Here is a 16,198-nt window from a genome sequence, read left to right on the forward strand (position 1 = left end):
TCTATGTCGAACCGACGTCTAGTTTAAATTACATACATTTACACACACACAAAGACACACACTAGGAACAGCAGGTTCTATTCATCAAATTCATCTAAAAATAACTAACTAACCAGATAGCTCAACTTCTTTTCTTCCTACTGAATGATCAATTATCAGAGCTACATTAATCAAGTCACTTTTAAGAATGATACATCGCACCCCAAAACTTCACGATTAAGAGTGACTCTCTCAAAAGAAAATATATTCCAAATTAAATTGTTACTCTAAAAATGGTAGATTTGAGAGAATAATAAAACAATATCACACGCTCTCACCAAGATGAAAAAATAATACCTACAGCTTAGAAATAAAATGATCTCAAGTCCAAGGAAGTACTAGCAAAATCAATTTTTATTTTTATGCATCACCATATCTTTTAGTCCATATCACCAACTTTACTTCAGACTATAGTTCCCTAAAATCAAGAAGGACTTTTGTTAAGACGTAACGTATGCTAGGGTTATGGTTAACAAAAAAGGTAATGAGGAAAACAAAAATATATGTTTGAAAAATAGGGGACTTTTTGGAGATTACAAAGTGCTTTTTTTTTTGGGATTTTTTTCTTTTTTTAAATTTTTATTTTTATATACATATCTTTTTTTTTTCATAGCACCATTATTATGAATACATAATCATCCCTATTTTCAAACATAATTGGGTGATGGAAAACATAAAACATAAGGTGATACTCCACATTGGAGTAGGAAAAGATGATAGGTTACCAAAGAAATTTTTTTTTCAAAGGATCAAAGGGGTTAACTATGGATTCTTTGTAATAGGGTTGGCTAGAAAAGCTCAAACGGATCAAATATGACATTCTGTCATTTTTTAAGGGCTTTAAATAATCTTTCATATCCACTAGTTCAATGGACTTTTAGATGCGGCTGCACAAACTTTCTCTTTTTTTACTTTTTTTATAAAGAAAATATTGAGATCTTGTACAATAAATTGTGAAGTTATATAGGCAAACATGGTTATCTCCAAGGATAATAGGCTCAAAAACTCATTTGAACTTTTCATAACATGCACATTCCTCTAAATGACTTAATCAATTTCACTCATCTAATTTCTCAATTTACATTTCAACATGCAAAGGGGAAAACATAGTGTAACATAACTCAAGGCCAAAGATAATACGAATACCAAAATTTGAAAATCATCATGTTTTCCAATGTGAAAAGATCACATCGAAAAATATTTTTTTTTAATTAAAGAAAACACTAAAAAATTGGGACTGATTGCAGAAACTTCAGGAGGATAATTAAGAGAAAAAGAGAAAAAGAGAAAAAGAAAAAAAGAAAGAAAAAAAAAGTTAGAAAATAATTTTTTTTTTGGGAAAACAAAACACTAAATTTAAGAAGATGCGTTTCTAGAGACACTACATTCTATATTCTGCCATCTTCGACTCAAATATTTATCCAAAGTTAGTCTTTACAACAAAAATTAATAAAAACATTACCAGGACTGAGATATTCCATAATTGTCAACTATTCCCTCTCCCCAACATGAAGGAGACATTGTCCTCAATGTCTAAAGAAAGGAATAGAGTTTAGAAGATATCACTTGGCCACTACTGGAAATATTTACGAATGCAGAGTTAAATCTAATCTACACTTGTTACGAGAGTTACTGCCATCGTCATCAGTTGTCCAATCCAACGCCAAAGTCATGGGATCTGGCTTTGGTTTGTAAGCTTGCAAAAGATCAAGTAACTCATTAATAGTTGGAGCACAAATGAAGAGTTTTTTCGCTGAGGATGGAATGAAATGATTTTTAATTGCATGATTAAGAAATGTTATTAAGCCATCATAAAAGTTATTAACATTTAACAAACTGATGGGTTTTTTATGGATATTCAAATGGGCCCAAGAAGCAAATGTAATTAGCGCTTCTAAAGTTGTAAGGTCTCCTAGCAAGAAAATGAAAGCATCAACATGATTTAATATTTCAGATATTCTTTCTTGCATACCTGATATAACTAACTCTTATCCAGTTGGTGTGTTTGGTAGACATCCTAAAGGTTTTAAGGCTTTTAGAATGATGCCTAACACTTGGCTTCCTTGAATGAAAGCAGCTTCAAAGATAAGTTTTGATAACCCTCAGTCACCTCCTCCATATACAAGATGGAGTTTCATCTCTGCTATAACATGACCAAGATCTATGGCCGCCTGAACAAACTCCTTATACTTTCCATAGCAAAATCTAGAAAGCACACAAATGTTCTTTAGTTGTCTGCTTGAAGTTGCTGCCATTAGAAAAATTCTAAAAAGAAAGAATTTGTGAGTGCTTAAAAAGGATAGATCTCAAATGGGATGTGATTTACAAAACCGGAGCAATTTCCTTACGTGAAAATTTACATGTAAAAGCTCTTTAAGATGATCGAAAATGAAATTTCTCATGGAGGTACTCATGACAAGTATAAAAATTTGGTGAGCTAAAGCACAATTGTCAAATAACACACAATTAAAAATAATGCAATGCACTCTATTCAAAACATAGGGAAAAGGAAAAAAAATCAAATAATTCAAACGATAAAGTAACATTAAATCAAATTCACAAAAAGTTAAAATGAAAAGGCTCAATTAAAATTTGGTGGGTCACTTAAATTGATTTCGGTATCTGCTTCACGTGGTTGGTATTCCATATATGGTTTCAATTTTTGACCATTAACTTTAAATGTGGCACCATCCTTTGGATTCTCAATTTCTATTGCTCTATATGGATACACATTTTTTACAACAAATGGACCATTCCACATTGCCTTTAACTTTCCTGGAAATAAATGAAGACGAGAATTATAAAGCAACACTTTTTAACAAATTTCAAATGTTTTCCGAAAAATTCTTTTGTCAGGAAAAAAATTGGTTCTTGCCTTAATAATTCTGGAATTCTCATATGCATTATTCCTTAATTCCTCAAGTTCATTTAATTACAATTTATGCACATTACCAGCATTATCAAGATTTGAATTAAAAGCTTTAATAGCTCAAAATGATTTATGTTCAAGTTTAACTGGTAAGTGGTAAGATTTTCCATAAACAAGCCGATAGGGTGACATTCCTAAAGATGTTTTAAAAGCAGTACGATATGCCCAAATTGCATCAGTTAGTTGAAGAGACCATTCTTTACGGTTTGGATTAACTGTCTTTTCTAAATTTGTTTTATCTCTCTATTTGCTAATTCAACTTGACCACTTGTTTGAGGGTGATAAGGGGTAGCAACTTTATGTGTAATTATATATTATTTCATTAAGGACTCAAATGGCTTATTACAAAAATGCTTACCTCCATCACTGATAATGGCTCGAGGTATTCCGAATCTGTTCAAAAGATTTTCTTTTAAAAAGCAGATCACAATCTTGTGATCATTGTGCCGACAAGGAATTGCCTCGATCCATTTTGAAACATAATCAACAGCAACCAAAATGTATACAAATCTAAATGATGATGAAAAAGGGCCCATAAAATCAATTCCCCAACAATCAAATATTTCAATGACGAGGATGAGGTTTAAAGGCATCATGTTTCGCTTTGAAATAGACCATACTATTTGACAATTCTTACACACTTTACATAATACATGTGAATCTCTAAATAATGTAGGTCAATAAAATCCACACAGTAATATTTTTGCAATTGTCTTTTTTGAAGAAAAATGGCCACCACATGCTTCAGAATGACAAAATTGAATGACCCTACTTACCTCGTTGTCTGGTATGTATCTTCGAAAAATTTGATCAGAGCAGTACCTAAACAGGTATGGATCATGCTAGTAAAAACTTCTCACTTCTGTTAAGAATTTCTTCTTGTCCTGGGAACTCCAGTCAGATGGTATTTCACATGTTGGAAGATAATTAACAATATTAGCATACCAAGGCATTAAGTTTACAGAAAAGAATCATTGATGGGTGTTTATGGGTTTTGTTTCAATTGAAGACTCATTCGTAAGTCTTGAAAGATGATCTGCAATAACATTTTCAACGCCTTTTTTGTCCTTGATTGTCAAGTTAAATTCTTGAAGTAGCAAAATCCATCGTATCAACCTTGGTTTGGCATCCTGTTTTGACATTAAATATCTCACACCAGCATGATCAGAATAAACAATAGTGGATGAACTAATTAAATACGAACAAATTTATTCAATGCAAATATTACAGCAAGCAGTTCGTTTTCAGTTGTAGTGTAATTCATTTGAGCACTATTTAAAGTTCTACTTGTATAATAGATGACAAAGGGCTTACATTACTTTCTTTGACCCAGAACGACACCAACAATATAATCACTAGCATCACACATTAGCTCAAAAGGTAAAGACCAATAAAGGGGTTGCATTATCGGGGTTGATGTCAAAAGAGTAGTTATTTTTTCAAAAGCTTGTTAACAATCTTTAGTCCATTCAAAATGTGTGTCTTTTATTAGGAGGTTACAAAGTGGTCTAGATATGACACTAAAGTCTTTTATAAACTTCCTATAAAATCCTGTATGTCCTAAAAAGGAACAGACTTCTCTAATTGTCTTTGGTGAGGGTAATTTTGAAATGACTTCAACTTTGGCTTTGTCAACTTCAATTCCTTTTGAAGACACAACATGGCCCAAGACAATTCCAGAAGTGGTCATGAAATGGCATTTTTCCTAATTTAAAACTAGTCCTTTTTCTTTGCACCTTTTACAAATGTTTTCTAGATTATTAAGACCTATATCAAAAGAATTACCAAATACAGTTAAATCATCTATAAAAACTTCAAGACAATTTTCAACCATGTTACTAAAAATGTTTACCATGCACCTTTGAAATATTGTAGGAGCATTACAAAGTCCAAAAGGCATTCTCCTAAATGCAAATGTTCCAAATGGGCATGTGGATGTGGTCTTTTCCTGGTCTTCTAAGGCTATAGGGATTTGATAATAGCCAGAGTAACCATCAAGAAAGCAGTAGTAGGAATGTTCAGCCACTCTTTCGAGAATTTGGTCTAAAAATAACAAGGGAAAATGATCTTTTTTAGTGGCATCATTTAATTTTCTGTAATCAATGCACATTCGCCAACTGGATAGAATTCATGTTGGGATTGGTTCACCTTTTTCATTTTTTACAACGGTTATTCCAGATTTCTTTGGTACTTCCTGTGTTGGACTTACTCATTTACTATCAGAGATATGATAGATAATTCATACATCTAGTAGTTTAAGGACCTCATTTTTTACCACTTCTTTCATATGAGGGTTTAGTCTTCTTTGTGGTTGATGAGTTGTTTTGGTATTTTCCTCTAAGTATATTCAGTGTGTGCAAATTAAAGGATTAATGCTTTTTATGTCTTTTAAGGTCCAACCAAATGCAATTTTATGCCTTTTTAATATAGACAACAACTTACCTTCTTGATCATGCGTGAGTTGGGAAGAAATTACCACCGAATATGTTTGCTGCTCTCCAAGATAGGCATACTTCAATTTTCTAGTAAGGGCTTTAATTCGGGCTCTGGTGCTTCATCTTCGTTTGGTTTTTCAGGTTGTACCGTATCTTCAAAGTTCGATTGGTCATTGTCACATGTAGGTACCTGCATAGAATCAAGTGTAGGGCATATGTTAGCAGCATCACAATCTAATTCCTTATTTGATTCAAAAGAACCAGCAAAACAAATTTCTACAGAGTTTGTAAAATTCTCACCCTGAATGTATTCCTCAATGATTGGCTCTATGAGATCAATCTCCTCATTCTCATTATCATCATCTTCTTGGTGGTGAGGGTGTTTACATATGTTGAATACATTGAGTTCCAATGTTATATTACCGAAAGATAAATTCATTACTCCATTCCTGCAATTAATCAAAGTATTAGCAACAGCTAAAAATGGTCGACCCAATATAATAGGAATTTGTTTGTATTCATTAGCAATTGGTTTCGTTTCTAAAACAATAAAATCCACAGGGTATATGAATTTATCAACTTGGACTAATATATCTTCAATTATTCCTCTTGGAACTTTAATCGATCTATTAGCAAGTCAATGAGTGGTAGAAGTTAGTTTTAACTCACCGAGATTGAGTTGTTGGTACACTGAGTAAGGAAGCAAATTAACACTAGCACCAAGATCAAGTAAAACATGGCCAATTTTGTGATCCCTAATAGTGCAACAAATAGTTGGACTATCAGGATCCTTGTATTGCAAAACACTATTGGTTGAGAGAATTGAACTTACCTGTTCTGCTAGAAAAGCTCTCTTTTGCACTTTATGTTTCCTTTTCATCGTGCACAGATCTTTTAGAAATTTAGCATAAGAAGGCACCTGTTTAATGACATCCAACAGAGGAATATTGACCTTTATTTGTTTAAAAACTTCATAAATTTCTAGACTGTTGTTTGATTTCTTTGGCTTAATCAGTGCTTGAGGAAATGAGAGTACATGAGGAGAGTTGGTTATTTCTTCATGGGTTAAAGGTTCGACAGACTCTTCCCTATTTTATGAAATTGAATCTTTACTAGTTTCATGAGGGTCCACAATGTGTTTTTCGACCACTTTACCACCACGAATAGTTATAACCGATTTGACTTGACTCATATTTTGGTTTCCTAAATTTTCCATTTGAGGATGTTGTTGACTCCTGGGGTTTTGTTCAGGTTGAGCAGGAAACTTTCATTTTTCATGCATTGTCGGAACAAATGTAAGTTTGGAGATAGTTTCTGTCAAATTGGTTAAGATTTGCATCGTTTGGTTATTGATTGACTCTTATTTTTTAATAAACGAATGCAATGGGTCTTCCAGAGTTTTTCTTGTTGGTGGGACATATGGTGGGTAACTCTGGAGGTTTTGGAAAATTTGACGTGGAGGAACTGGTTGTGAAGGTTGTGCATGATTGTCATTTCTCCAATTAAAATTTGGGTGGTTTCTCCAACCAGAGTTGTAAGTTTGGGAGATGGATTTGGATTTGGCCTTTTGAAATTGTCAACGACATTTACTTGCTCATGCAAACTTTCTCTCAAAGCTGGCAAAGTTGGACAGTCCTGCGTAAAATGGTCAGTAGAATCGCAAACATAACATGAAATATTGTGAACAGACTTTACATGATCATTCTTTTTCAATTCTAATGCTTCGACTTTTCTAGCCAATGATGCAAATTTAGCTTGAAAATCATGGTCTTCCTTAAGGTTATGCATACCTCCACCAGATGGAGATGACTGGGGTTTACTTGATGACTCATAAGAGCCAACTGTATCCCAATGTTGCGCATTCTCTGCTATATAGTCAAGATAGTCTAATGCATCTTCAGGACTTTTATCCCTAAACTCACCATTACACATTATTTTAATGACTCTTCTACCTTGGGATGTTAATCCCTCGTAGAAATAAGACACTAATCTTTATGTATCAAAATTGTGGTGTGGGCAAATGTTAAGTAGTTCTTTAAAACTATCTCAACATTGGTAGAGAGTTTCTCCTGATTTTTGAGTGAAAGTGGTGATTTGTCTTGTGAAAGAATTTGTTCTGTGGGGTAGAAAGAATTTTTTCAAAAATTGTGTTTGCATTTCATCCCAAGTTCTGATAGATCTTGACCTAAGATTTTGTAGCCAAGTTTTACCTTTATCTTTTAGTGAGAAAGGAAAAAACTTAAGCCTGATTATATTCATGCTACAATTTTGATCAGTACATGTGTTATAGACTTCCTCAAATTCCCTTAAATGCAAATATGAATTTTCAGACTCCAAACCATGAAAAGTAGGAAGACATTGAATGATACCAGGTTTGAAATTAAAATGTGATGCATTAGGAGGGAAAACTATGCATGATGGTTATCTTGTTCTAATAGGATGCATGAAGTCTCTAAGAGTCCTAGGCTATTCATGAAGATTTTGCAAGGCTTAGTCATTTTCGTGCTCCAAAATATTTTCAGCTCCTATGTCAGCCATATCTAAGGGTGGTGAAGGTGATTTTCTAATTAATCTACCACTATTTGTACGAGACCAACGACGCATGCAATGCTAATGATGTGTGCTAAACCAACGATGCATAAAACGCTAAATGAAAATTGCAAAAAATAAAAATAAACTGGAAATTAAATAAGCAAAAATACAAAATAAAAATAAACAAACTGAAAATAAATAAAATCAATAAATTAGGCGGTGAAACCAGCCATAAACAAAGAAATTAAAAGAAACAGTTTAGGTGGTATTTTAAAACCATACATATAATAAAACATAAAATTAGATAAATTAATGTACAAGAATAAATAAACTGAAATTAAAATGATAGGCGGTAGAACCGACCCTATAAACACAAATATATAAATTAAAAAAATTTAAATAACAGTTAGGCGATAGAACCGACCATTTAAAATAAATGCGTAAAGTAAATTGTAGAAATTCAAAGAAATAAATTCGATTTGGGGATTGATTTGCAAAGGTTTCTGGGCTAAAATGAAGTTTCTCATAAATTTTATAGATAATGTTAAAGTTTGAAAAGAGGAGGGGTGCTAACTAAAGTTTTGTGAAAAGAGAATAAAATAGGATCACGGAAAGATAGCAAAGACAAAAAAATAAAAATAAAATAAAAATAAGTAAAGACAAACTAACAGCAAATTTAGAAAACTCCCTGGTAACGACGCCAAAAACTTAACACGACTCAAAAGTGTATTACTCCCAAGTATAAGAGTGTCTAGTTATAATATAACCCGGTGAGTTCGGGGTTGAACCACAGAAAATTTTAAAATCTAGTTGTCAATTTGTTAAACAAAGAAAATTAATTGTGGGGAAAATAAATTATTTGAAAACAATTTAAAAATACGGTAAGGTTACGGGATCCACTCTTAGTATTTAAACTATAATTTTCATACTCTCTCATTTATATTTTGCCTCACTTTTACCAGTTAATTATTATATCATTTAATTCTATGTGTGTGGATAAATATGGAATAAAGTACCTAATGTGCCACACTATGTGTCGACATTATGTCAATGTGTCGACATTATGTCAAAATACCATGCAGATCCAAAGAAATTTACAAATTAACATGACATAAAAATAGTTAGAAAAGAATAAAATAAACTTAAAAACTCATTTGAGAAAATAATAATAATTAATAGTTTGAAACATTGAGCTTCATCCTTCACCTCAACTTAGTAAAATTAGCCACACATATTGAAAGAAAACACAAAACTCTTTTTATTTGATAAACTTTTTGAAATATATTACAAAGAAAATTAATTCGGATGGAAACAAGAAAAGAAAAGAAAGAAAGAAAGAAAGAAAGAAAGAAAGAAATTCTTCAACTACACCCTTAGCTATCACTCTCTCTCAGAACTCGGCTCCCTCCTCTACTGGCTTCTCCCTGCATTTGCTTGCCCTTTTATAGGCAAGGAATGCATTATTATTATTATTATTATTACTATTATTATTATTATTATTATTATTATTATTATTATATATATATATATATATGTACATTGAAATGTGTAATGGTCAAGTGGGCATGATGGCCACTTGACCATCACGAGAAACCAAATTGCTTGGTTTTTTTTATTCATTTTTATTTTATTTATTTATTTACATCTCCTCAATAATACTTCCAAATTGCTCCAGCAGTCCTTTGTTCCTACTTTCAATTCCAATTTATTCCTGAAAAGTATTTATAAGATAAAAATTAACATATTGCAAATTAATTTAACACAAAAATTATTTGGGGAGCATTCATATAATTTATAAGTTATGCGTGCATTAATCAACACTTTAAGTGAAAAACTAAAAATTTTATCCTTATTACACGTACACTTTTTAGTGTTAATCAAATAAGCTAATTTAATAAAGGAGTATCCATAATAATAATAATGGGAGGTCGTCAATTTTCCTCTATTCAAATCAATATTTACTAATTACTTTAGTATTATTTTAATAATAGTCAATAATTTTTAATTATGTAATTTTATAATATTATTCTTATTTTTACATAAAATTTTATTCGTATTTATTATAAATTAAATGAATTATATAAATACGAATTAAAATAAAAAATTTAAGTACTAAAAATAAAAAATAAATATGTTTCAATTTAAATAAAAAATTAATTATCAAATATTTTCTTGTACTTTTTGTTATTTTAAAATATTTTTCTTATAATGAATGCACATATTATAGCCCCAAGATAAGTTATTAAGAAAATAACTCATTTACCCCTCTTTTGTTTTAAATTTTTTTGGTGACGAGAGAGTTTCTAGATATTATAAAATTAATAAGAAATAAATGATATATATTAGTTCCAATAGAAAAAAATTATCAACCTCCTTAATAATAAAAGTGACAAAATAATGAAAGGAAAAAGAGATAAATTGCATGTTCATTCTTCTTTTAGATTCTTTTCTTCTTAACTTTCTATTTAAACTCTCTTACATACTTTACTTCTCAACTTTCTCATATTTTTTACTTCTCAACTTTCTGTTTAAACTCTTTTAAATTCTTTTCTTCAAACTCTTTTAGATTCTTTACTTTTCAACTTTCTATTGAAACTCAACTTTATATTTAAACTCTCTTACATTCTTTACTTCTCAACTTTTTATTTAAACTCTCTTACATCCTGTACTTCTCAACTTTCTATTACATTCATTATTCAATTTATAATTTTCATACCTTAAATGGTAAAATTTAATTCAAGTCTCTTCCCCTTTCTCATCTTTGCATACGCAACACAATCTTTTTAGCTCTCCTCTCTTCGCAAGTAAGTAAAATCTTAGTTCATCGCATCATCTCACGGTTTGTTTTCATACTTTGCTTTCTCCAAATTGCCCTTGCCTTTTCCTCTCAATCTTAATTTCTTTTTTTTTTTAATTTTAGACTCGATTTTCTTTACCTCAGTTTGTAAATTTTATCGGATGTAATGCATAATCATGGGTGACCCAATTAAGGCCCAGGAGGGGCTTCAACCCCTTTTGAGCCATTAATTTTTCTTTTAAATATACCCCCACACCCCTTCTAAAAGAATGAAATAAAAAAATTTGGACACATTTTTTATGTAATAAAAGACTTACAGTTCAATGATAAAAGTGTTATTTGATGGTTTTAAAGTCCTAGTTTAAATCACAATAGCCACATTATTGTTTTTTAAATATTTTGGGAAAACTACTTAGAAAAATGATACTTTCATGCATTTAAAATAAAGAGTTTATTACCATTATTATTTAAAATTTAAAAGAAAGTAATGAAATTTGAGTTTATGAGATTTAAAATGTATTCATGTGAGCATTTGAAAAAAAAACGCCAAATTAAATAAAATGTTTTGAACTAAGCCTCCTAATTTAAGTATCTCGGTCCGCCACTATGCATAATCGATTGTCGTCGTTTTTTTTTTCACTAATTTCGTAAAACAAGCAGAATTAAATTAAATTATACATTAGCATCATTAATTAATTAACTGATGTTGTTTAGATTCTGTGCTTGAATATATATCAATTCATCATATTTTTATTAAGATTATAAATTTACACTATGTCGTCGGGTCTGAATGATTTTTATTTTTAATATTTTTTAATGAATTTATTCATGTTCGGTTGGATAATATTTAAAGTAATAACAAATATAAGTTTTAATGGAGTGAAATTGTAAGGGTATGGTAACTAAATTTTCTTTCTTATTGTTTAACGATAAAAAGTGAATTCAATGTGAAGTGGTTTGATATTGTAAATGCATTGCAGGTAAATTGAAATTTTTTTTAGGATGGGAGAAAGAGTGATTGATGGCGATTGGAAGCCTACTTCTCCATCTAATGGGGAGCGCACTGTGGTTTTACTTGGCCGTACTGGCAATGGCAAAAGTGCGACGGGCAATAGTATTCTCGGAAGAAAAGCCTTCAAGGCGAGTGCTGGCTCGTCTGGTGTTACTAAAACTTGTGAAATGAAGACAACCGTGCTCAAAGATGGCCAAGTTGTTAATGTCATTGATACCCCCGGTAATTTACTAATGTTGATGCCTAGATATTCCATTCCATGCTTGTTGATGTTGTGGTGGCAAGTAGATTGATGTTAGGAGCCATTGCAGGACCTTTTGATTCTTCCGCTGGCTCTGAGTTTGTCGGCAAGGAAATTGTCAAGTGCATTGGTTTGGCCAAGGGTGGGATCCATGCAGTCCTTGTAGTTTTCTCTGTTCGAAGCCGTTTTACTGAAGAGGAAGAAGCTGCAGTACACCGTTTGCCGACCTTGTTCGGGAAATTTTTTTTTGACTATATGGTTGTTGTTTTCACTGGAGGGGATTATCTTGAAGATAATGAGAAAACATTAGAAGATTATTTGGGTCATGAGTGTCCAAACCCTTTAAAGGTTTGTTTCTGAACTGCAACAGTGTTCGATAATTTCATTAGTCATTTGATCAAGTTGTCTTTGGTTGGTTCTTTTGTGACGTTTTAGACTCCTTTACGGTTGGACTATTGGAATTTTAATATGAATATATGCATGCTGAAAATACTAGTTAGAAGATTATAGTACGCCAGCCGTCTTAAAGTTCCATTTTCGATGGTGCTCCATTTCTTGAATGGTTTTCTTCTGCCATGCGGGATTAGCTGGAGAGGTGTGTGGTTGGTAATTTTCTGCTGGCGTTACTTAATTTTAGTTTTATGTTAATGTCTTCGAATGAGATGTCATTCATTCGTTCGCTAAACATTTATGCTTTTTTTATTTGTATTCTTTGATTTCCTCTGCTATTTAATCTTGGTTCTTATTCTATTAACGTGTGTTCATTTGTTTGTTTCTTAAAATATGTACCCCTTTGATTTATACGCTCAAAATTAACCTACTTTTAAGATTTTAAAAGTGGGCCAAAGAGGATGTGATTTGCTATACAGGTCCATTTTATTCGGCGTTTTTTGAATAAAGTATCAAAACTAACTTTACAAGATTTAAAATTCTCTTAAAAATTCCTGTGGATTCTAGCCTCAAAATTGTTGTCTAAAATTTCAATGTGAGATATTTTTTCCGTTTCAACATGCAAATCTCTTATTTTCAGAATGTACTTGATGAATTTGGTTCCTGATAAGAAGTAGCCACAGTCACTAGAGCCACGCAAGTCCAGCAGAGGGCATAAGCCAAATCCCAAGTACGTGACGTGAAGACTTTCGGTTTAGCCTTGCATGGTTCATGCATGCATGGGTTCACGTGAGAATAATGCACCAAAGTTGTTAGAGCAAGAATCAAGGGATTTGATAGCTTCAACAATCGTGCAGGAATAGAGGATAAGATCGAATCCTTAGTAGTTGTTGCTTAGCTTTGTGTTTCGTAAAAGTAGCAAAGGTGTTATTTCAGTTTACGTATTTGGATTACAGCCGTGATTGTAGGCTAAGTTGGTTATGTTAGAATTATAAATAAAGGCTCCAGCATAATAAAAAGGAGGCAGTCAACTAAATCGATTTATCTTGGTCTTTGTTTTCTCACCATAAGTAGAAAACTCCTGTGATTGATTAGCTAACTTTGATTGGGACCTAACACTAAAATAAAGACCCCTTCAAGTTGTAGCTTTGCAATTAACAAAATCGGGTTATTTTAAGGGAACTTTGTTTTACTTATTGTACCAATTTTTGTAGTTTGAAGGAATAAAAATATTTTAGTTATAATGTTGCAAAATTAGGTCAATTATATAGATGCCGCAGTTTTGAGCTTTGATCACTTGAGTTTGTTTATGACAATAGTACAGTCTTTCATGCTTTGTTATATAATGTAAGAATTTGCCGAGTGAAGAGGCAGCTACTTCTTTGTAGCCACTAATTTTGATTGAGTCAATGCTTTTCACTGGAATATATAAAGATTATTATTATTATTATTATTATTATTATATGGAATGCTGATCACCTTTTAAGATCGTTAAATTTGATGGACGTAAGAGGTTATGTAAGTGGTCAAACCATAAGGAGAATGGAATTGATTATTAAATAGTTTTTGAGTAGGCATAATATTAAGTGCTAACGATCACGATAAAAACAAATTTTGTCAGCTTAAGATCCTCAAACTTTTAGAGACTACAAGTGTTTGATTGGTTCATCAATGCTTACGAAAGGAGCTAAAATTTGCTTTATTCCTGATCATTTTCCCATTATTTTAGGAAATCCTTCAACTATGTGATAATAGGTGCGTGCTTTTTGATAACAAGACCAAGGATGAGGCCAAGAGAACTGAGCAGGCTGGGAAGCTTCTTTCTCTGGTTAACTCTGTGATCGTGGAGACTGGTGGGCAGCCATATACGGACGAGTTCCTTGCTGAGTTGAAGGTGACTTTGTTACTATCGCGATAGACTTCTGTCCTGTTTCTTTCTGAATATGTCATGACAATATCTCTTTTTCTTTTTTTCTACTCAGAGAGGGGCTACTGAACTCTGTGATCAACAAGCTGAGGTTGACTCTCTCAAGGAATATTCAAAACAAGAAATTTCAAAGCTGATGGGCCAGATGCAGGAATCATACGAAGATCAAATCAAACGAATTACTGAGATGGTATTTTTCACGCTCCTTGTTTTGGCATCAAAATATGACATGCATATGCGTTCGTTTCTCATATCCGGTAATCATTTCTAAAACTGTGTAATTAAAAAATGCCTATAAAGTGTGCAGGTACCTATAATGATATTCTAAATTGTGAGACTTGGAGGTGATAAAGACTGCCGCTCTGTCCTTACCCCTAGATTGTTGGAGGTTGCCATCTGAAAAGACGCTTTATCTTGCTAGTTGATGCGGACAAGTCTGTTATTATCTATTCACTAATTGTGTTTTGAAGGCTGTAACATGTTGTTCTTAACTTGAAGATTGTTTGACCGTCCTGCTCTGTTTTGTTTGTTGATGAAATTAAGTGGGTTATTCTATGATAGTAGCTATAGGTGGTTTACTTATCATGACTTGCACTTAGGAATGGATTCTGCACTTGTTTAGTCATCAATCATAAGAACATTTCTTGTAATACTGTGGATACTGTTTTCTCGCCTGAATCTGTGCGAACAATTGAGATTATGACATATTTTAATTTTGTTAAAAACAAAATTGCCACATTCAAAATAAGTTTTCATGAAAATATAGTTAGGCACGTGGAACCTAATCAAATGGCTGCATAGTTTTGATTTTCCTTTCCACAGTTTTAATTTATAGCAAGGCAATACAATGATTCGGAATTAAGCCAGATCCTATTCAACAAGAATCTGAATTTTCTGTAACATTCTGTGTAATGACTATATGTCTGAGGTGCTAATAAGTTTTAGTCTTCACATTCCTGGAGTATGGCAAAATTAAAAAGTTAGTAGATTCTTTAATACTTTATATTTTGAATTTATGTGTTGATTTTTTTAAGCTTTTAATTTGTTTCTACCATTTATCAATGATTGAGAGTCTGGAATCGATTGAAGTAAGAATGTTTCGCCGAGTATGGTGAACTTAGCAACTCGCTTTGCAATTGGATTAAACTAAATTAATACTCAAGAATTTTCTTCTCTTAAGTTGGAGTTTTATAATACCAATACCCATTTTTTTTTTTTTTTGTATTGTGCTGCTACTCTAGGGCTTAGTAGCATGTTTTCTGACTGATATTGATGCTTTTTTGATAGGTTGAGTCTGAGCTCAAAAAGACAACAACTAGGCTCGAACAGCAATTGGCAGAGGAGCAAGCAGCTCGGTTAAGGGCAGAAGAGGTTGCACAATTAGCTCAAATGAAGTCGATGAAATTCAAGCTGGGAGTGCTGAGAAGGAGACTGCGGAGCGCCCTAAGAAACCTTATAATGGGGATTGTGCCAGTTTTTGACCTAGTCACCTGCAGGCACAATGTGCCATCGGCGTGAAAATCACCGAAAGTATATTTTCTTATTGTGCCATTCTTTGACCTAGTCACCTGCAGGCACAATGGAAAAACCGTATTGACATCAAATGAAGTTTCTTTTATGGAGCCGTCTAGAATCTTTTCTTTCACGGTGGATTTAAAGAGATCTGATTCCTTTTCTCCTCATTGAGCTCTTAACAAACGCTATATTGTTTCCACATTTGTAGCAGATACAACCCAAAATGTGCCCTTCTAATAATCATGACTTTCCCAAAAATTCAAACGGACTAACAGAGCAAACCTAACATCCAAGAGACTTGCAATAAAACCACCAAGCCTATGACCCTTCTTTGATTCACACCATACTTCAACTAGCTCATGGTCTAGGTTTATCAAGTAC

General features: G+C 32.4%; 1 pseudogene; it reads left to right on the forward strand.

The window, feature by feature from the left end:
* Nucleotides 1–11,734: 11,734 nt before the first annotated feature.
* LOC18047234 lies at nt 11,735–15,817 on the forward strand (annotated as a pseudogene).
* The last annotated feature ends 381 nt before the right edge of the window (nt 15,818–16,198 follow it).

Source organism: Citrus clementina, unplaced genomic scaffold, assembly GCF_000493195.1.
Source record: "Citrus clementina cultivar Clemenules unplaced genomic scaffold, Citrus_clementina_v1.0 scaffold_3, whole genome shotgun sequence".
Taxonomy (NCBI): domain Eukaryota; kingdom Viridiplantae; phylum Streptophyta; class Magnoliopsida; order Sapindales; family Rutaceae; genus Citrus; species Citrus x clementina.